Source organism: Ranitomeya variabilis, chromosome 5, assembly GCF_051348905.1.
Source record: "Ranitomeya variabilis isolate aRanVar5 chromosome 5, aRanVar5.hap1, whole genome shotgun sequence".
NCBI classification, from domain to species: domain Eukaryota; kingdom Metazoa; phylum Chordata; class Amphibia; order Anura; family Dendrobatidae; genus Ranitomeya; species Ranitomeya variabilis.
The window spans coordinates 180,783,860-180,806,235 of record NC_135236.1 but is presented as its reverse complement, the minus strand read 5'-3'; positions in this window follow the sequence as shown (position 1 = coordinate 180,806,235).

Below are 22,376 nucleotides of genomic sequence, written 5' to 3'. Positions count from 1 at the left end.
CGCAGGCGGGCCCCCCTGCCTCACAGGGGCCCCATAGCAGCTGCGTGATGTGCCGCTAGCTGGGGGCCCCTGGGGGAGCGGGGACCTAGGCAGCTGCCTGCCCCTAACGCCGGCTCTACCTGCAGGGGCCCCCTGGAGCCTCCGGGCCCCTGTGCAGCCGCACAGGTTGAACAGGCGGTATGTCCGCCCATGCTGAGTGGCAATCTGGTGTCTTTATGCAATTTTAGAGTATATACTATTTTTGAATGCTTCTTATTGCATTTCCTAGTGGTGGCCATCATTGGGGCATTATCATTGTGAGACATGGAGCTCAGACGGCGTTTATACACAGGCATTGCAAATGAAGAAGCCGTGGCATTTTTCACACAGCTGGGCGCAAAAAGTATCCTTGCTTAGGGAGTATCAAGAGCTTAGCACATTGCTGAATGAAGAATTAGGGACACATAACATGTGCGCTGTTATGAGTCTATATGAGGCGGGTGGTCCATGGCTCATTTTCCTCTTGCAGTGTCTACAGAGTGCCAAAAACTCCTCTTGCAGCAATGTGCAAACGTACTCCCACACACAAGAAGCCCACACATATGAATTGACACCACTGCAATCAGACCTTTTAGGCCCTATAAAGCCTCCTCAACCAAGCAGAAATTAATCAAGCAGAAAAAGCTGATTTTGCCATAGAGGATCTTTTTTAACAATAATCAATAGGGATCAGATGTGTAGTACCGGGTGTAGTACCGGGTCAAAACCACTGTCAGACTGAGCAACACTGTAACTGAGCAGTTCCGGCTGCCACCGACACCTAGAACAGTTGATCAGCTGTTTCACTTCCCCATTGATCAGACATTGATGACCTACCCTTAGGATGACGTTATGTTTCATGGAGACATCAGGGGCTGTGACAATGACCTGCTCTGATGACACTTTGAGTATCCCAGCAAGTACCAGGGATACTCAAACAAATCACCATCAGATAGGAAGTAGAGAAAAAAATACAAAAACTGTTAGGGTATGTGCACACGCTGCGGATTTTGCTGCGGATCCGCAGCGTTTCGGCAGCTACGGGTCCGCAGCTGTTTCCCATGCATTTACAGTACCATGTAAACCTATGGGAAATGCAATCCACAGTGCACATGCTGCAGAAAAAACCGTGCGGAAACGCAGTGGTTTATTTTCCGCAGCATGTCAATTCTTTGTGCGGAATCCGCAGCAGTTTTACACCTGCTCCAATAGAAAACTGCAGGTGTAAACCCGCAGCGGAATCTGCAATAGAAACCGCGATAAAGCAATAGATTAGAAAATAGCTTCAATTATGGGACTAAATGGACAGAGAAAAACGCTTTGCCTTCAGACCACCCCCTTTAAATAAAGAGGTTGCTATGTAGGTACACGCATGGAACATAATTTATGGCAACAGCCAGCAGTATTGTGGTGGTGCAAACAATTGAAAAATGTGACTAGTCAAACAGTTGAAAAGCCTTAACCTTTAATTGCTTTATTTTCTTTAATTTTTTTTAATTGACTATCCTCTCCCTTCAACCACATTGAAATGTAATTTAAGGAAACTTAAAATGCTAAGCTGTGAAGTTGCTACATGTAGATTCACAACTGGAAATAAACATGTGGACCATCCCACCTCATCCCAAACCTCACCACAATCTTCATCCCAACTCTTATCCATCTCTTCAACCTATCACTAACAACTGGTGTCTTTCCCTCATGCTTCAAACATGCCTCGATCATACCAATCCTCAAAAAGCCCTCCCTTGACTCATGCACTCTGTCTAGCTATCGCCCCATATCAATTCTACACTATGCCTCAAAACCACTGGAACAACACGTCCATTTTGAACTCTCTTCCCACCTCTCCTCCTGCTCCCTATTTGACCGCTTACAATATGGCTTCCGACTGTTCCATTCCACTTAAACTGCCCTGACTAAAGTCACTAATGACCTACTAAAGGCCAACCCAAGCGACACTACTCTGTCCTCCTCCTGGACATGTCATCTGCCTTCGACACAGTGGACCATTCCCTCTTGCTACAGATTCTCTCATCTCTTGGCATTACAGACTTGACTCTATTTGAATCTCTTCATACCTAACAGACTGGATATTCAGCATCTTCCACTTACACACCACCTCCTCACCTAGCCCCTATCTGTACGTATCCCCCAGGGTTCAGTTCTAGGCCCCCTGCTCTTCTCCATCTACACCTGCGGCCTGAGACAGCTCAAAGAGTCCCATGGCTTTCAATATAATCTCTATGCCGATGACACACAGATCTACCACTCTGGACCTGATATCACCACTTTACTAGCCTGAATCCCACAATGTCGTCTGCTTATTTTTTCTTCTTTGTTAGATTTCTAAAATTTTACATGAATAAATCAGAATTCATCATCTTTTCTCCATCTCACTCAACCCCCAACAGACCTATCCATGAAAGTCAATGGCTGCCCATTTTCCCCAGTCCTTCAAGCTTGCTGTCTCGTGGTAACCTTTGACTCTCCTTTAAACCACATATCCATGCCCTTTCCACTATCTGCCGTCTCCAACTCAAAAATAGCTCCCAGAATCGTACATTCCTTAATCAAGAATCTTCAATAATGCATGCCCGCATCACCTGCCGCATCAACTTCTGCAAACTCCTACAAGATTTTTCCATGTATCCTCCCTACTCTGGAAGGCTCTACCCCAATATATCAGACTCTCGCCTACTGGGGAAACCTTCAGAGGGAGCCTGAAGACCTACCTCTTCCGACAAGTGCTCAACCTGCAGCAACACTCGTTCCACCACACCGCTGCACGACCAGTTCTACCCTAACCTACTGTGTCCTCACCCATCTCTTGTAGACTGTGAGCCCTCACGGGAAGGGTCTGATGTGCCAGTCGGTGACTCATTTTGTTCAAGATCATTGTACTTGTTTTTTGTTATGCACACCACTTTTTACATGTAAAGTGCCATGGAATAAATAACGCTATAATTATATATAATAATAATGTGGCAACAACTGGCAGTATGGTCGTGGAGTGTGTGGTGTCTAAATTGGAAAATTAAAACAGGTATTCACAAAAGTCACTTTATATTGAAGGTGAAAAAAACGTGGCCACTTGCCTTTACAAAATAGGATATGACCAGAAAATATAGTGTGGTAAATCGGCTCAGTCAGTTGCTTAATGTGGAAGTCACAGAAATGCTTTCCATTTAAATTTTCAACTGGTTTATTAAAACCGGCTTCATAAGCCAATGCAAACAAAATAAATAGACATATTATAAGTAACTGTGTAAATCCACCCGCACAGGCAAACGAGTTTCAGCTCTGTTTACTAAGAGCTCAGCTCTGGAGGTCAGCTCCTTTATAGTTCACAGAACACTGCATGAGCCCAAAGGCCCCACATTTAGTTTTTGGACCCCACCCTGTGGTGGAGATATGGTGAACAGCCTCCCACCCACTCTTCAACTGTTCACTAAAACCCAGCCTTTAACATGGCCTATTAACCCCTCTCAGCACTTAGTATGCTGGAGCATTTTTCCAAGTTCATATCACTGAGGCTAACATCTTGAGTGACACATATTTCCCCTCCAGTATTTTACCACAAGATCTTGAAAACATATTTTAATATTTGGAGTTCAGAAGGCATAGAAGAGACAGTACTTAGCTCACAGGATGGAGACAGTGAATGTGCTTTAATAATTAGAGGAACTCATGGCGTTTGTTAGCAGGTTGGATTCAGTGTGGTTGCTATATATTGGATTCAGTTCAAAGAATCTCAACATCTTCAGATTTGGCTGACACAAAGTAATTTTGAAAACGTTTTTAATTTGTGGTTGTCCTGAGGAAGGAGTCAGGTGAACTCTGAAACTCATTGACATTAAACCACTTTTTCCAGAGATTATTTGAATTGTGTGTAAATCAGCAGCACATATCTTAAATCCACTCTACCCTGGTATCTCTCCTGAGAAACATTGGCTGATTTGGTTTTACTACCAAATCAATGTAACACCAGGCTATAGTGTACCTGAAATAGAGGCTAGCATACAATATGCCATCCCACACCATAATCCCAGGAGTAGATTCGTTGTGACATTCCCTCGTGAAGGCCATTTTATAGCGTTGCCCACTTAGTCTCCAGACCAATCTCCGGTTATCATTATGTCCAAGACAAAAGCGTGACTCATTGCTAAGGAGGATAGACCTTCATTCCTTCCTCCATTCTTTGCACCTTGATTGCCTTTGAATGTGGAGTTAAATAGAACATCTGTAGATCAATGTCTGGCTCGTAGCCCAAAGTTGTGCAAACTCCTTTTGATGGTTTGTTTGACATCTTAGGCTACTTTCACACTAGCGTCGGGCTCGGCCCGTCGCAGTGCGTCGGGCCGAGGTCACCGACGCTAGCGTTGTCTCCGCCGCAGAACGGGGGCAGCGGATGCATTTTTCCAGCACATCCGCTGCCCCATTGTGAGGTGCGGGGAAGTGCGAGGAGGTGGGGGCGGAGTTCCGGCCGCGCATGCGCGGTGGGAAAAAGCGGACCGTCGGGAGCAAAAAACGTTACATGTAATGTTTTTTGCTCCCGGCGGACCGCCACAACACGGCGCAACCGTCTCACGTGTGGCAATCCGTCGCAATGCGTCGCTAATGTTAGTCAATGGAGAAAAAACGCATCCTGCAAGCACTTTTGCAGGATGCGTTTTTTCTGCAAAACGACGCATTGTGACGGATTGCAGTTAACGCTAGTGTGAAAGTAGCCTTAGGCTTGGTACGTGACATCCACATTCACTTGCAGTATAGAATGCATTCAGTGGTAAGGCCTTCTCTCCAACTTGTCCCACTGGCCATGTGAAGATGTTTTGAAAATGTTGCTTCCATTTCTTTTATCATTTATATATCATTAACATGTCTATTGATCTTGTGATTTCCATAATTTTCCTTTAGTGCTGCAATTTCAATGTTGAGGCGTGTATATTCTGCAATACTGTGGCTTTGCAGAAAATAGTGCAAGTTATCAAATGATCACATGTTCTAGTTCCATTTGGGTATTAAAAAATGTTTTAAAATCTGGAAAAAAAAGTAAAAGTTAAACTCTCCTTCTTTTTCTCATTCATTTAAAAATAATGGTTCTGCCACATCTGTAAGAGTTTGATCTTCAAACATAAGTAACATAACTCATATTTTAAGCAATGAAAAGTAAAACAAATATATATTTTATATAATATATGAAATGCCAGAATTGCAATTTTTCATTCTTTGCACCTCTGCAACAAATGTAATCAAAAGCAAAAAGTCATAGGTAAGGTTTAAAGAAACAATACACATTTGTTATCATTGTAGTAATACTGACCTAAAGAATCATGTTGCCTGGTCTTTTTACTACAAAATGAATATCATAAAAACAAAACCAAAGAAGCAAGTACGAAACTGTGGTTTTATTTCACCATTTTACCTTTTCTCAGTACATTATATAGTAAAGTCTATGGTGTTATTAAAAAAAGCTCTCAAATGCTTATACAACAATCACAAGATTAAGAAGTTATGGCTCTTGTAAAAATTATAGGAAAAAAAAATAAAGTATAAAAAAAAATTAAATCACCCCATAAGAAGGCGTTAAAAAAATCCAAAACCAATGTGGAAGAAGCATTAATCCTTTAAAGCAAATTCATGTACATATCCAAGGGATATAAAAAGTCTACACACCCCTGTTAAAATGCAATTCATTTCAGAACTTTTTCCATCTTAAACATCGCCAATAATCTCTACAAATTCATTCAGATATAAACTGAAATAGTTTTAACCAGGAAAATAAAAATAACAAAACTAAAATAATGTGGTAGTATAAGGCCGGCGTCACACTAGCGAGTTTTACGGACGTAAGAGCGCATAAAATACGTCCGTAAAACACGCCTAACAAACGGCCCAATTATTCCCAATGGGTCAGGTCCTATCAGCCGTATATAACACATCCGTAATATACGCCTTTCTACGGCCGTACAAAATCGCAGCATGCTGCGTTTGTCAGCGTATTGCGCAAAAAATACGCCAATGAAAGTCTATGGGGGCGAGAAAAATACGGATTCCACACGGACCAGCAGTGTGACTTGCGAGAAATACGCAGCGGTGTTAGTGAAAAGCCGGTAATTCAGTTGCCGGCTTTTCATTTCTCCTTCCTCAACCCGACAGGATATGAGACATGGTTTACATACAGTAAACCATCTCATATCCCCTTTTTTTTGCATATTCCACACTACTAATGTTAGTAGTGTGTGTGCAAAATTTGGGCGCTGTAGCTGCTAAAATAAAGGGTTAAATCGCAGAAAAAATTGGCGTGGGCGCCTGCGCAATTTTCTCCGCCAGAGTGGTAAAGCCAGTGACCGAGGGCAGATATTAATAGCCTAGGTTATTGGCCCCCCCCTGGCTACAAACATCTGCCCCCAGCCACCCCAGAAAAGGCACATCTGGAAGATGCGCCTATTCTGGCACTTGGCCACTCTCTTCCCACTCCCGTGTAGTGGTGGGATATGGGGTAATGAAGGGTTAATGTCACCTTGCTATTGTAAGGTGACATTAAGCCAGATTAATAATGGAGAGGCGTCAATTATGTCACCTATCCATTATTAATCCAATTGTCTGAAAGGGTTAAAAAACACACACACACGTTATTAAAAAGTATTTTAATGAAATAAACAAACAGATTGTTTTAGTATTTTATTGCTCTCTCAATCCATCCGGAAGACCCTCGCTTGGCAAAATAATAAACCAACAATATACATACCGTCTGATGAACTGTCAGGTCCCACGAAGTAAATCCATCTGAAGGGGTTAAATCATTTTACAGCCAGGAGCTGCGCTAAAGCACTGCTCGTGGTTGTAAAAGCCCCGGGTGCTGAAAGGAAAGCTGGGTGATCTGTACTTACATTGAGTTGCGGTGAGGCGCCCTCTGGTGCCATTTTCCGATACCCGTAGCGTCTCCATTTTTCATGATCTGGGGTCGGGTGAGGGCTTATTTTTTGCGTGCTGAGCTGACGTTTTTAATGATACCACATTTGTGCAGATACGTTCTTTTGATCGCCCGTTATTGCATTTTAATGCAATGTCGCGGTGACCAAAAAAACGTAATTTTGGATTTTATTTTTTTTCGCTACACTGTTTAGCGATCAGGTTAATGCTTTTTTTTATTGATAGATCAGGCGATTCTGAACGCAGCGATACCAAATATGTGTAGGTTTGATTTTTTTTTCATTGTTTTATTTTGGATGGGGCGAAAGGGGGGTGATTTAAACTTTTATAATTTTTTTTTTCATATTTTTAAAAACATTATTTTTTTAACTTTTGCCATGCTTCAATAGCCTGCATGGGAGGCTAGAATCTGGCACCACTTGATTGGCTCAGCTACATATCAGCGCTCACAGCTGCCAGGGATCAGTAACCATAGAGGTCTCAAGGACCTCTATGGTTACCATCCTGATGCATCGCCGACCCCCGATCATGTGACAGGGGTCGGCGATGCGCTCATTTCCGGCCGCGTGGCCGGAAGCGGTAGTTAAATGCTGCTGTCCGCGTTTGACAGCGGCATTTAACAGGTTAATAGCGGTGGGTGAATTGCGATTTCACCCGCCGCTATTGCATGCACATGTCAGCTGTACAAAACAGCTGACATGTCACGACTTTGATGTGGGCTCACCGCCGGAGCCCACATCAAAGGGGGAGACACGACATGCGTGATACTAGTACAGCGCATGTCGTGAAGGGGTTTAAAGGAACTGCAGGAATTTCTGGCAAGTACTGGTTTTGTACTGCATATGACAACAATCTTCTGTATTCTTCATGTCTGTCCTGTGGGGTACAGTGGGAAGATGGATGCTTTTTCGTACAAATAAAACATCTAAGCCTGGCTATTAAGTTTGCTAAAAGCATATGGGAAACATTTTCTAATGAGACCAAGGTTGAAGTTTTTGGCCATAATTCCAAAAGGTATGCTTGGCGCAAAGCTAACACTGCACATTATTAAAAGAACACCATACCCACAAAGAAGAATAGTAGAAGCAGCATTATACTTTTCAGCTGTTTTTCTTCAGCTGGGGCTTTAGTCAAGGTGGAGGGAATTATGAATAGTTTAATTTTGCAACGAAACCTTTAGCCTCTGCTTAAAAGCTGAAAATGAAGAGGAATTTTAACTTTCAGCAGGACAGCGACCCTAAGCGTACCTCCAAATCAATAGAAGAGTTTATTTGCCAAAAGAAGATGAAAGTCTTGGAATAGCCCAGCCACAGCCCAGACCTGAATCCAGTTTAAAATTTGTGTTGACCCAAAAAGGGCTGTGCACATTAGAGGTCCTCCTAATCTGACAGATACGGAGCACTTCTGCAAGAAAGAGTGGGCTAAGATTGTCAAGTCTAGATGTGCTATGCTGATAGACTACTATCCAAAAAGACTAAGTCCCATATAAATTCAAAGGTTACTTCAACAAAGTATTAGTCTAAGGCCGGTTTCACACGTCAGTGGCTCCGGTACGTGAGGTGACAGTTTCCTCACGTACCGGAGCCACTGACACACATAGACACATTAAAATCAATGCATCTGTGCAGATGTCATTGATTTTTTGTGGACCGTGTCTCCGTGTGCCAAACACGGAGACATGTCAGTGTTCGTGGGAGCGCACGTATTACACGGACCGATTAAAGTCAATGGGTCCGTGTAAAACACGTACCGCACACGGACGTTCTCCGTGTGCCGTGCAGGAGACAGCGCTCCAGTAAGCGCTGTCCCCCCCCACATGGTGCTGAAGCCGCGATTCATATCTTCTGTGCAGCAGCGTTTGCTGTAAAGAAGATATGAATAATCCATTTTTTTAAAATAAAGCTCCATGTCCCCACCCCCTGTGCGCCCCACCGCTGTTCTGAAAATACTCACCCGCCTCCCTCGTTGGCTGTCGCTGCTTCCTGTCCTGGCCGCAGCTTCTCCTGTATGCGGTCATGTGGGGCTGCCGATTACAGTCATGAATATGCGGCTCCACCTCCTATAGGGGTGGAGCCGCATATTCATTACTGTAAATGAGCGGCCCCACGTGACCAAATACAGTAGAAGGTGCGGCCAGGACAGGAAGCAGCGACAGCCAACGAGGGAGCCGGGTGAATATTTTCAGAACAGCGGGGGGGGCGCACATGGGGTGGGGACATGGAGCTTTATTTTAAACACGAAATACCACTAAAAAAATGGATTATTCATATCTTCTTTACAGCAAACGCTGCTGCACAGAAGATATGAATCGCGGCTTCAGCACGATGCAGGGGACAGCGCTAAACTTTAGCGCTCTCTCTCCTGCACGGTCCGTGTGGTACCCAGGCTGCACACGGCTGCCGCACGTGTGCCACACGGATGGCCTACGCGAGCTCACGGACACACGGACACGGATAACTCCGGTACCGATTTTTTCCGGTACCGGAATTATCTGGACGTGTGAGACTGGCCTAAGGGTGTGGATATTTACGCAACCACATTGTTTTAGTTCTTTTATGTATTTTTTTTCCAACCAAAAAATATTTCAATTTAGTTTTCAATTTAAATGTAGAGATGGCACTAAAGGTGACAAAAGTGTTGAAATGATTCTTTTTGGTGCAACTTTTTTTACATGACAAAACCCGCTCATTTTAACAAGGGTGTGTAAACTTTTTATATCCACTGTAGGTAATAAGTAGTCCATTTTCCCTACCATAATTCATTTAATTTTTATAGCTTGTTTCAGCAATTCCATACATTAATCTTTCCAATACTGCCTATAAAATGTAGTATCGTTGTCTTTAAAACAAAGAATTGCTGTTATTTTGGCAAACTGTGATAATTATAATTTAGAGAGTCATTTTCATTGTTTTATGTTCTGACCGTACTTTTAACTCATCATGGGAAATGGAAACATCACGTCCCCCAAATTATCATAAAAAGAAAAGAATGCCCCATGTGCTGCAGATTACTGATTTGCACATGCTCCGCGGCCTAATACGTCATCTTCAATGTCCACCCAACAACATTGCAGAATTTAAACTGAAAAACATTTAGAAAAGGGTAAACGGGGCGGAATTGCTACATATGCATCATCAGCAGTGAAAATATCTTTTTTTTTTTTTACTAATTGTTACTGAAGTGGTGAAATGTGTTTTTTCTTATTTTAAATAGCAGATGAGTCAGAATTTAATGAAAAGGTAATTGTAGCTTATATTGCTAATTTCACATTTCAGATAGGCTATAAAGGGCTGACATTTCAGTAGAATTCATCTATTCCTAATTCTAACCCCAAATGGTTTTGCATGGGTTTATTTTAGATGTTCAGCGATGTTTACAAGAATATTTGAATATCATCTTCTTTTTCCATTTTTAGGCTACATCCCCATGATAAGTACTTGGTGCGTTTTTGATTTGCAAGTTTTGCGCAGTATTTTTGCACTGATTAATTAAATTACTTGCATTTTTTTCACTGTGTTTTATAGAGCTTTTTTTGATGCGGTGTCTTTTGTCTCGTTTTGGTATATCACGTTTTATCCACTTCCAGAAGGGGCTACCGTATATACTCGAGTATAAGCCGACCCGAGTATAAGCCGACCCCCTAATTTTGCCACAAAAAACTGGGAAAACTTATTGACTCGAGTATAAGCCTAGGGTGGAAAATGCAGCAGCTACCGGTGAATTTCAAAAATAAAAATAGATGCTCCATACCGTTCATTATTGCCCCATAAGATGCTCCATATAAAGCTGTGCCACATGTAATGCTCCATACATTTCATTATGGCCCCATAGATGCTCCATATAAAACTGTGCCACATATAATGCTCCATACTGTTCATTATTGCCCCATAAGATGCTCCATATAAAGCTGTGCCATATACAGTCATATGAAAAAGTTTGGGCACCCCTATTAATCTTAAGCTTAATGTTTTATAAAAATGGTTTTTTTTTTGCAACAGCTATTTCAGTTTCATATATCTAATAACTGTTGGACACAGTAATGTTTCTACCTTGAAATGAGGTTTATTGTACTAACAGAAAATGTGCAATCTGCATTCAAACAAAATTTGACAGGTGCATAAGTATGGGCACCCTTATCATTTTCTTGTTTTAAATACTCCTACCTACTTTTTACTGACTTACTAAAGCACTTTTTTTGGTTTTGTAACCTCATTGAGCTTTGAACTTCATAGCTAGGTGTATGCAATCATGAGAAAAGCTACTTAAAGTGGCCACTTGCAAGTTGTTCTCCTGTTTGAATCTCCTCCAAAGAGTGGCATCATGGGCTCCTCAAAACAACTGTCAAATGATCTGAAAACAAAGATTATTCAACATAGTTGTTCAGGGGAAGGATACAAAAAGCTGTCTCAGAGATTTAACCTGTCAATTTCCACTGTGAGGAACATAGTAAGGAAATGGAAGAACACAGGTACAGTTCTTTGTTAAGGCCAGATGTAGCAGGCCAAGAAAAAGATCAGAAAGGCAGAGAAGAAGAATGGTGAGATCAGTCAAGGACAATCCTCAGGCCACCTCCAGAGATCTGCAGCATCAACTTGCTGCAGATGGTGTCACTGTGCATCGGTCAACTATACAACGCACTTTGCACAAGGAGAAGCTGTATGGGAGAGTGATGCGAAAGAAGCCGTTTCTGCAAGCACGCCACAAACAGAGTCGGCTGAGGTATGCAAAAGCACATTTGGAGAAGCCAATTTCTTTTTGGAAGAAGGTCCTGTGGACTCATGAAACCAAGATTGAGTTGTTTGGTAATACAAAAAGGCGTTATGCATGGCGGCAAAAAAACACAGTGCGTTGTATAGTTGACCGATGCACAGTGACACCATCTGCAGCAAGTTGATGCTGCAGATCTCTGGAGGTGGTCTGAGGATTGTCCTTGACTGATTTCACCATTCTTCTTCTCTGCCTTTCTGATGTTTTTCTTGGCCTGCCACTTCTGGCCTTAACAAGAACTGTACCTGTGTTCTTCCATTTCCTTACTATGTTCCTCACAGTGGAAATTGACTGGTTAAATCTCTGAGACAGCTTTTTGTATCCTTCCTCTGAACAACTATGTTGAATAATCTTTGTTTTCAGATCATTTGACAGTTGTTTTGAGGAGCTCATGATGCCACTCTTCGGAGGAGATTCAAACAGGAGAACAACTTGCAAGTGGCCACTTTAAGTAGCTTTTCTCATGATTGCATACACCTAGCTATGAAGTTCAAAGCTCAACGAGGTTACAAAACCAAAAAAAGTGCTTTAGTAAGTCAGTAAAAAGTAGGTAGGAGTATTTAAAACAAGAAAATGATAAGGGTGCCCATACTTATGCACCTGTCAAATTTTGTTTGAATGCAGATTGCACATTTTCTGTTAGTACAATAAACCTCATTTCAAGGTAGAAACATTACTGTGTCCAACAGTTATTAGATATATGAAACTGAAATAGCTGTTGCAAAAAAAAAACATTTTTATAAAACATTAAGCTTAAGATTAATAGGGGTGCCCAAACTTTTTCATATGACTGTATAATGCTCTGCACAGTTCATTATGGCCCCATAGATGCTCCATTTAAAGCTGTGCCATATATAATGCTCCATACCATTGATTATTGCCCCATAGATGATCCATATATAGCTGTGCCATATAGAATGCTCTGCACCGTTCATTATGGCCCCATAGATGATCCATGTATAGCTGTGCCATATAGAATGCTCTGCACCGTTCATTATGGCCCCATAGATGCTCCATATAAAGCTGTGCCATATAGAATGCTCTGCACCGTTCATTATGGCCCCATAGATGCTCCTTATAAAGCTGTGCCATATAGAATGCTCTGCACCGTTCATTATTGCCCCATAGATGCTCCATATAAAGCTGTGCAATATATAATGCTGCTGCTGCTGCAATAAAAAAAAATGACATACTCACCTCTCTTGCTGCCCGCAGCTCCTCAGCGTCCCGTCTCGGCGTCTCTCCACACTGACTGTTCGGGCAGAGGGCGGCGCGCAGATTAGTACGTCATCGCGCCCTCTGACCTGAACAGTCAGAGCAAGAGGATGGGAAGACGGAGCGGCGCCCGGCGGGTGGAACGTGGACAGGTAAATATTTAATACTCACCTGCTCCCGGTGTCCCTGGCTCCTTATCCCGGACAGATGGTCTCCGGGTGCCGCAGCCTCTTCCTCTGTCAGCGGTCACCGTTACCGCTCATTAGAGGAATGAATATGCGGCTCCACCCCTATGGGAGTGGAGTCCATATTCATAACTTTAATGTGCGGTCCCACGTGACCGCTGAACAGGGGAAGAGCTGCGGCACCTGAAGACCATGGGACAGGCAGGGGGAGCGCCAGGAGCCCCAGAAGCAAGTGAGTATATGACAGACCTCTCTCCCTCTCACCCGCCGACCCTGCCGCCGACAGTGACTCGAGTATAAGCCAAGAGGGGCACTTTCAGCCCAAAAATTTGGGCTGAAAATCTCGGCTTATACTCGAGTATATTTAGTTCGGTATTTTCCGTTTTTTTTTTCTATTTTTTTTTTTCCTTCCCTTCTTCCAAGAGCCATAACTTTTTTATTTTTTCATTCACATAACTGTTCGTTTTTTGCAGGAAGAGTTGTACTTTTGAATGACACCATTCATTTTATCATGTAGTGTACAGGAAAGCAGTTAAAAAAATCCAAGTGTGGTGAAATTGCAAAACAAGTGCAATTTCACTGTTGTGTTTTGGGCTTTTTATTTACCATGTTCACTATAAGGTAAAACTGATCTGGCAATATAATTCCCCAGGTCAGTACAATTATGCAGATACCGAACATGTATAGCTTTTTGTGTTTTTTTTATTTGGTGAAAAAAAAATTGGAAATTTGTAAAATAAAAAAATGTTTTTACTTCTGTCTTCATTTTCTGAGACGAGTAACGTTTTCATGTTTCAGGATATGGGGCTGTGTGAGGGTTTATTTTTTGCGCCCTGAGCTGATATTTTTACTGATACCAATTTGGCTTAGATACAATGTTTAGGATCATCTCTTATTTTATTATATTGCAATGTTGTGGCTGCTAAAAAAAACATTAAAAAATGTAATTCTGGCATTTCTATTTCTTTTCTCGTTACACCATTCATCGATTGGATTAATTTACCATATTTTATATTTTTATATAATAGACTTTTACAAACTCCATAATACCAAATATGTTTATTTTTAATTTTTTTCACTGTTTTATTTTTAATGGGGCAAAAAGAGGGTGATTTGATATTTTTGTATTTATTTTTTTCATATTTTTGAAAACGTATCGAAGTTTTTTCTGTGCCAACCAATCCCTTTTTTCTTTACATTTAGTCTTATGAATTATGTGACTTATTCAAAGGTTTGAGCACGAAAGACTCAGTTAGGACACACGCTGCTCTGCATGATGCAGACTGAAATGATGGAGGATTCCATGGGAAATGGGGATATGTTTAACGGTTTAATGGCGGGCAGAGAGGGAGCTGGAGAATTTTTTTCGGATTGCAATCATAAAAACGAGTTGGAACTTATAAGCACCAAATCCTTGGAGACTAAAGTGCAAATGCTGGCAGAAAAAGAAATCCGACTTTTTTGGACTATTAAATCTCTTAAGTCTTATGTGGAGTGTAACCGAGTCCCACGAGGACTGAGAGTCTTCAAGGAGATCTCACAATTCAAAGAGGATATGGGATTTCAAACGGCATGGGAGCGGATACATCTGCAGTGCTCCCAGGATTTATTGAAACTGGTTATTTCCCAGAATGAAAAGGACTATTCACTCTTATGTGAACAATTGGAGAAATCCAAATGTGAATTAGCCTCAAGAGTAAGTGGGGACGTTTATAAGATTTTTGAGAAAAAAATGGAAAAAAAACTGGTGGTAGTACAATTGGACACTAAAGAGAAAAAGAAAGAAAAATTCCTTAGGGACAAACGTGATTTCGATTCAGGGCAGATTTTTACATGGAACAAAAACAACACGAGAAAAACTTTTGCCAGAAACCGGTCACGGAAATTTACAAAACACCAAAGAAATTATCGTGATGGGTGGATCACTGATTCTGATTCCAGTGCCACAGATGATATTAATGATGATCGCCCTGCACACCCGTCCACAAGTAAGGAGACTACTGCGGTTATGAACATGCAGAGCCCTTTAGGGGGAAAAAAACACGACGGGGGAGAAGAAAGAAACGTCCAAAAGAAACGCAAGCAGGTGTCATGGAGACGCTAAATGGATTATCTGAGACAACGCAAGATGACGGCTCGCTGCAAATATTAAACTTGTCCAGCAAAATACTCACAGAGAATGAATCCAAGGTTTTGTCGAGGGGAATTAATTTTTGCTTACCCGAGAATTTTGATTTGAGTGACTTTAAAATTGATTTGTTTAGAAATATTAGAAAACTGCATCTCCATAAACATTTTACTAAATGTAAAGCAAGTGAGGTTTCACCGGTATCTACCGATGTTCCAGTAGAAGTGGGACCCTTGGGCTTTATGGCATATCCTTTATGGGATCAAAGGGATATTGATGTAACCAAATTACTAGCTGGGTTAGATGGGCCTAGCCAAGAAAATGTAGAGTCACAACAAAATGTCGAAAGATCATATATATCGGAGCCCTTTACAGGAGGAATAAAATCTAGCTGGATGCCCCCAATATCCCCAGGGAATAATGTAGATCTCTTTCAGGATCTTGTCATCAGAGACATAGAAGCCCTGATGTATAAACAAGCCCACCGCAACATATCTGCGCAGGAAATGGGAGCGCTTAGAGATATACAAAAGTGTAAGGACATAGTTATCCGCAAAGCGGACAAAGGTGGTAACATCGTCATTCTTGATAAGAAATATTATATAGAGGAGGCATTATCCCAGCTGAATGATGCCAACACATATATTGCGTTGGAACGCAATCCCACTAATGGTATTAAAATAAAACTAAGAACTTTCTTGCGCAGATATGTTGAGATGGGCACTATAACACGAGCAAGGGCTGAGAAATTAATCCCAGAATTCCCGCATTATGCCAATTGGTATAGTATCCCAAAAATTCACAAAAATGCCAAACAACCACCGGGTCGCCCAATAGTTTCGGGGAAAAATTCTATCACTGAACCGTTGTCCCAATTCCTCGATTGGCTTCTTAAGCCTTTATTAATGGAAATTCCATCTTTTGTTAAAGACTCTGGCGATTTTTTATTGGCACTCAAAGATTTAATTTGGCAACCAACATTTTCGTTGGTATCAATTGATATTGTCAACTTATATACCCGCATCCCACACCAAAAGGGCCTAGAGGCCATTCAGCGCATTCTTGTGAATACAGAGAAGGACGAGAACTTTATTTCATTTATTTTGGAGGGTTTGGATTTTGTACTCACTAATAATACTTTCAAATTTCTTGATAAGTGGTACTCCCAGCGGGTTGGTACCGCGATGGGTACCCCGGTGGCGTGCGTCTTCGCAAATCTGTTTCTTGCAGCATTTGAGGAGCGGCACGTCACCGGACCCCTCAATCCTTTTCTGAGTCACATACGGATGTATTTACGTTTCGCTGACGATGTATTTATGGTGTGGGATGGGGGGGAATCGAGTTTTCATGAGTTTGTAGCATTTCTAAATGAGAATAATAACGAAAATATGTTGTTTACATCAGTATTCGGGGACAAATCCTTGGAATTCTTAGATGTAAAGGTGGAGGTCCATGAAGGGGTGTTAATTACCAGGGCCCACAGGAAGGAAACAGCGACTAATAATGTGCTTCACTTCCAAAGCGCGCACCCGGAGCACACAAAAAATGCTATACCTTATAGCCAAATGGTGCGCTTAAGAAAAATCAATAGTAACGACGAGGGTTTTTACACTCAGGCACAAGAATTAAAATCGCGATTTGGAAATAGGGGGTATCCCAAACATGTTTTACAGCAAGCTGAGGCACGAGCAGCGAGCCTGTCACAACTGGATCTTCTGAAAAGAGGAAGAAATAAAAAAAGGCAGAGAAAAGATGGGGGTGATAACTCAAAGAGGGAGGGGGTGTTCACCTTCATCTTTAAACATAGCCCATTGGATAATGAGGTGTTTTCGGCCATACGAAAAAACTGGCACGTTATAAAAAATGATGTTGACTTTAGGAATTTACCCGATTGCCGTCCACGGTTTGCCTATAGGCGCTCTAAGAACATAGGAGATTTAATCGTAAAAAATAGAATTGCAGTAGACAGGAATGATTGGATAGAAAAATCACGTCCGCAGGGAAATTTCAAATGTGGAAATTGTAGTATGTGCCACTTGCATAACACCAAAAATCCGTTAAAGATAGGTACTGTGACACATTCCGTAAGAGACTTTATTACATGCAAGACCAAATTCGTTGTATATGTAATTTTTTGCCAGTGCAATAAGTTTTATATAGGAAAAACAATAAGGCCACTAATGGTTCGTTTCCGTGAGCACTTTAACTCAGTGCTCACTGGAAAGGGACGTGTCCGTCTGATTAAACACGTATATGAAGCGCACGGAGGAGATCCCAACCAGCTAAGTTTCGCTGGTTTGGAAGTGATCAAGTTCCCACAGCAGGGAGGTGATCACAATAAATTGCTCCTCCAATGTGAAGCGAGGTGGATCCTCAAAACTAATGCCCAGGGTTCCTGGGGGTTAAACGACAAATTGGACATGGCCATTTTCCTATAATCCGAAAGAAATTTGTTGAAAGATTGTGTTGTTGTTTTTAATTTTTAATTATATATGTATTTATTCGTCATGTGGTGCGTCGCTCACCTGTTAAAGGAAATGACGTTGCCAGCACAGCACACTGGACCCGTAGAAGCTCGTAAGAGCGAAACGGCCGTCGTCTTGTCTTCACCGCTCCCTCTCCGCACAAATGCCCTAGCCGATACCGTACCTGTATGTCAAGTTTTAACGTTATGAATTAAAAGGACTTTTTACAAGGAAGAAAGAAGGGTGAGTGCTGCCTCTTTTTTCTTTTCTTTTCATTGCATTTGGATGTGTTACCATTCAAGGTTCAGCACCGCCCGATCCTTCCAAAACAAGTAAGCATTAACCCCCGGATTTCCACACTCCATAATTGCAGCAGTGGTTCACACGTATCGAAGTTTTTTCTGTGCCAACCAATCCCTTTTTTCTTTACATTTAGTCTTAACAATTATGCAGATACCGAACATGTATAGCTTTTTGTGTTTTTTTTATTTGGTGAAAAAAAAATTGGAAATTTGTAAAATAAAAAAATGTTTTTACTTCTGTCTTCATTTTCTGAGACGAGTAACGTTTTCATGTTTCAGGATATGGGGCTGTGTGAGGGTTTATTTTTTGCGCCCTGAGCTGATATTTTTACTGATACCAATTTGGCTTAGATACAATGTTTAGGATCATCTCTTATTTTATTATATTGCAATGTTGTGGCTGCTAAAAAAAACATTAAAAAATGTAATTCTGGCATTTCTATTTCTTTTCTCGTTACACCATTCATCGATTGGATTAATTTACCATATTTTATATTTTTATATAATAGACTTTTACAAACTCCATAATACCAAATATGTTTATTTTTAATTTTTTTCACTGTTTTATTTTTAATGGGGCAAAAAGAGGGTGATTTGATATTTTTGTATTTATTTTTTTCATATTTTTGAAAACCTTTTTTTTCACTTTACACTGTATTTGTTAGTCCCCTTAGGAAATTTAAAGCTGCAATTGTCTAATTGTTTTTTCTATACATAGCAATGCATCAGTGATGATATGTACATCAGAAATCACGATCTCCTATTAACTTCAGCTATAGGCTGGTTTTCATAGGAGGATCATAATGACAGGCACAGGGGTCATCAGCAGACTCCTGACTGCCATACCAACGCAATGACAGAAAAAAGACTGGCACATCCAAACTAGTGTGAATAGGTGCATACCAGGAGCAGCTACCTCCATACATAAATATACAAAAAAGGTTGCACTCTATCGTGCCAAAGCATGTCTAATATGAAATACATGAAATATGAATAGCAAAAAGGCTTTTGAACATTAGGAAAATATTTAAGAGACGCTTTGCACAGAATTTGATATAATCAAATAGTGTGAGCCCATCAACCATCGTCAAGGTGGTCTCATAAAACTGATGGTTGATGGGCTCACACTATTTGATTATATCAAATTCTGTGCAAAGCGTCTCTTAAATATTTTCCTAATTTTCAAAAGCCATTTTGCTATTCATATTTCATGTATTTCATATTAGACATGCTTTGGCACGATAGAGTGCAACCTTTATTGCCATACCAATGCGTCAGCGCCACGCGATCATACCACAGGTGCACTGATGGGTGAGTGGAATGATGGCAGGACTTAACAAGTTCACAGCACATGATGGCTGTTAAAATCAGCCATCATGTGCCGGGAAAGATGTGGGCTTGGCGTGTGAACCCATACCAGTACATCATATGTCTGTAAGGGGTTAAATAAATCTGCTTTCTTTTTTATACATTCTGGAAATAGGCTTTGAAAAATCACTATTGATGCAATTGTGTGCTGATTAAACGTGCTGTTTGTGCGTTTCTGTCACACTTCTGTCTGAACTGGGTGAAAAAAAAAATGGTAGCACCAATAGTAATATTAGTAATTGTAATAATAATAAGAAGAGCTATAGAAAAATGGTAGTCAAATCTTTATCACTCAAAGTGGTATTGCCATCTTTAAAAGTTTTCACCAATCTTACTGCTGATTGGTGGGGGTCCGACTGTTGGCACCCACACCGATTCCAAGCATGGAGCTGAGCAGAGAACACGCTAATGGAACAGTAGCATACCCACCATCGCTCAATTCATTCTCTATGGAAATGCCTGAAAAATCTGAGTACTGTATTCATCAATCTCGGGCAGTCCCATGCAGAATGAATGGAGCAGTGGGGCACATTACTGGCCACCATGCCATTCAGACCAGACTCTACAGGGCCTCTTTTTCTAGATCTGTTAGAAGTCTCAGTGGTCAATGCAATGATATGCAATTGTTATATTTAAGTTTAAATTTACGTTATGAACCATGGAGAAAGGAAATGCATCAAATGTACTGTACAATGAGCATCAGTTGCACCTTTCCATTAAATAGGATACAGTATTTTAGTTATTGTTTGAATGAGACTAAGACTCTGTTCACATTTGTTTCATAACTTAAGCTATGTCACTGATTCTGCAAAAAGCCGAGGCAAAAGAGAGAATAGCAGCCCACACTTGTGAGTTTTGCTGGGTTGGTTTAACAACATAGGGGGACCCCACGTCGGGTTTTTCATTCGTTTATTGTCCCCTGCTCGCGCTACTCGCCGGCAGAGCAGGGGAGAATAGATGAGAGCCGCATTCAGCACCAGCCACCAGGGAACAGTGGCTTACAGTAGCGCTACTTCCCTGGCAGCCGTCCGTGCACACAGAGGACAGTGTGCACGTGTGTGGCACGTTTTGCGGTCTATGTGCATAGACCCATTCATTCATTTGAAGGGGTCTACGGGGGTCTACATGGGTCAACGTGTGTCAGTGTCTCTGGTACGTGAGAAAATTGTCACCACACATACCGGAGACACTGATGTGTGAAACCGGCCTAAGGAACATGTATTGAGGAATATTTATAAGTCATTTTTTATGGTATAAAGTTAAATTATGGATGTGTTATGAACAATAAATATGTACAAAATTCTTAAAGCGCTTTATTTTTTCCTGACATTGGCATTTCATATTCAAGGACTAAGTTTTCTATTTCTCTGGCTTATTTGTTGACATTTCAATGTCCTTGATAAGTTATGTGTACGGGGGAAGCAGCAAGATTTGGAAAAATAACAGTACTATTAAAGATAGATTGTCGTCACAATTGCATACTTTTTCCATAGCAACCATTATAAAACTGGAGATGTCTTATTTATTTTTGACAAAAATGAATGGTTTGATATAGAAGAGAAAAAAGACATTTGATAAATAAGGGGTAACTTTTACATCCAATGCTGGGAGGCAGGGCTGGCACTGTGCAGCAGCATCCATCCAGCCATCATTTAGCAGTACTGATAACAGTATTATAAGTTCTCAGCTCCACCCAAGATGTCCTTAACATATACAATAAGTCAACTTTAAAAATGGTTATTTGTAGCTTGGTATCTTTAGTTCCCCTTTTACTTCTTAAAAACTGAAAGATTTTTATTTTCATCTTAAATAACCTTTATTGTTGTTTTATCTTCAATAAAATATCTAAATTTTGATAATTTGTACCAGTATTTTCAACACTATGGCGTAAAACTGGAAGGGTAAGGCCGGCGTCACACTAGCGACTTTTACGGACGTATGAGAGGTGCAGATAATACGGATTGCATACGGTACAATGATTCTCTATGGCCCAGCTCCTATCTGCCGTATTTTACCAATCCGTATTATACGGTCTTGTACGGCCGTAGAAAATAGCAGCATGCTGCGTTTGTCACCGTATTGCGCAAAAAAAATCGCCAATGAAAGTCTATGGGGGTGAGAAAAATACGGATTACACACGGACCAAGCGTGTGACTTGCGCGAAATACGCACCAGTGTTCTCTAGAAAAGCCGGCAATTCAGTGCGGTGTACAGTAAAATCACACTGACAGAATAGAATAGGCAGAATAAATGTCTACACATAGAATAGGTATATATATATATATATATATATATATATATATATATATATATATATATATATATATATATATATGTCAGTGAGACACATATATATATATATATTTATATTTCATACAGCGCTAGATACCATAAAAGCCGGTAATTCAATTGCCGGCTTTTGCTATCTCCTTCCCAAACCCGACAGGATATGAGACATGGTTTACATACAGTAAACCATCTCATATCCCTTTTTTTTTGCATATTCTACACTACTAATGTTAGTGGTGTGTATGTGCAAAATTTGAGCCCTCTAGCTATTAAATTAAAGGGTTAAATCGCGGAAAAAATTGGCGTGGGCTCCCGCGTAATTTTCTCCGCCAGAGTGGTAAAGCCGGTGACTGAGGGCAGATATTAATAGCCTAGAGAGGGTCCATGGTTATTGGCCCCCCTGGCGAAAAAAAAACATCTGCCCCCAGCCACCCCAGAAAAGGCACATCTGGAAGATCCGCTAATTTTTTCCGCGATTTAACCCTTTAATTTAATAGCTAGAGGGCCCAAATTTTGCACATACACACTACTAACATTAGTAGTGTGAAATATGCAAAAAAAAAGGGATATGAGATGGTTTACTGTATGTAAACCATGTCTCATATCATGTCGGGTTTGGGAAGGAGATAGCAAAAGCCGGCAATTGAATTACCGGCTTTTATGCTATCTAGCGCTGAATTAAATATAAATACAGTATATATATATA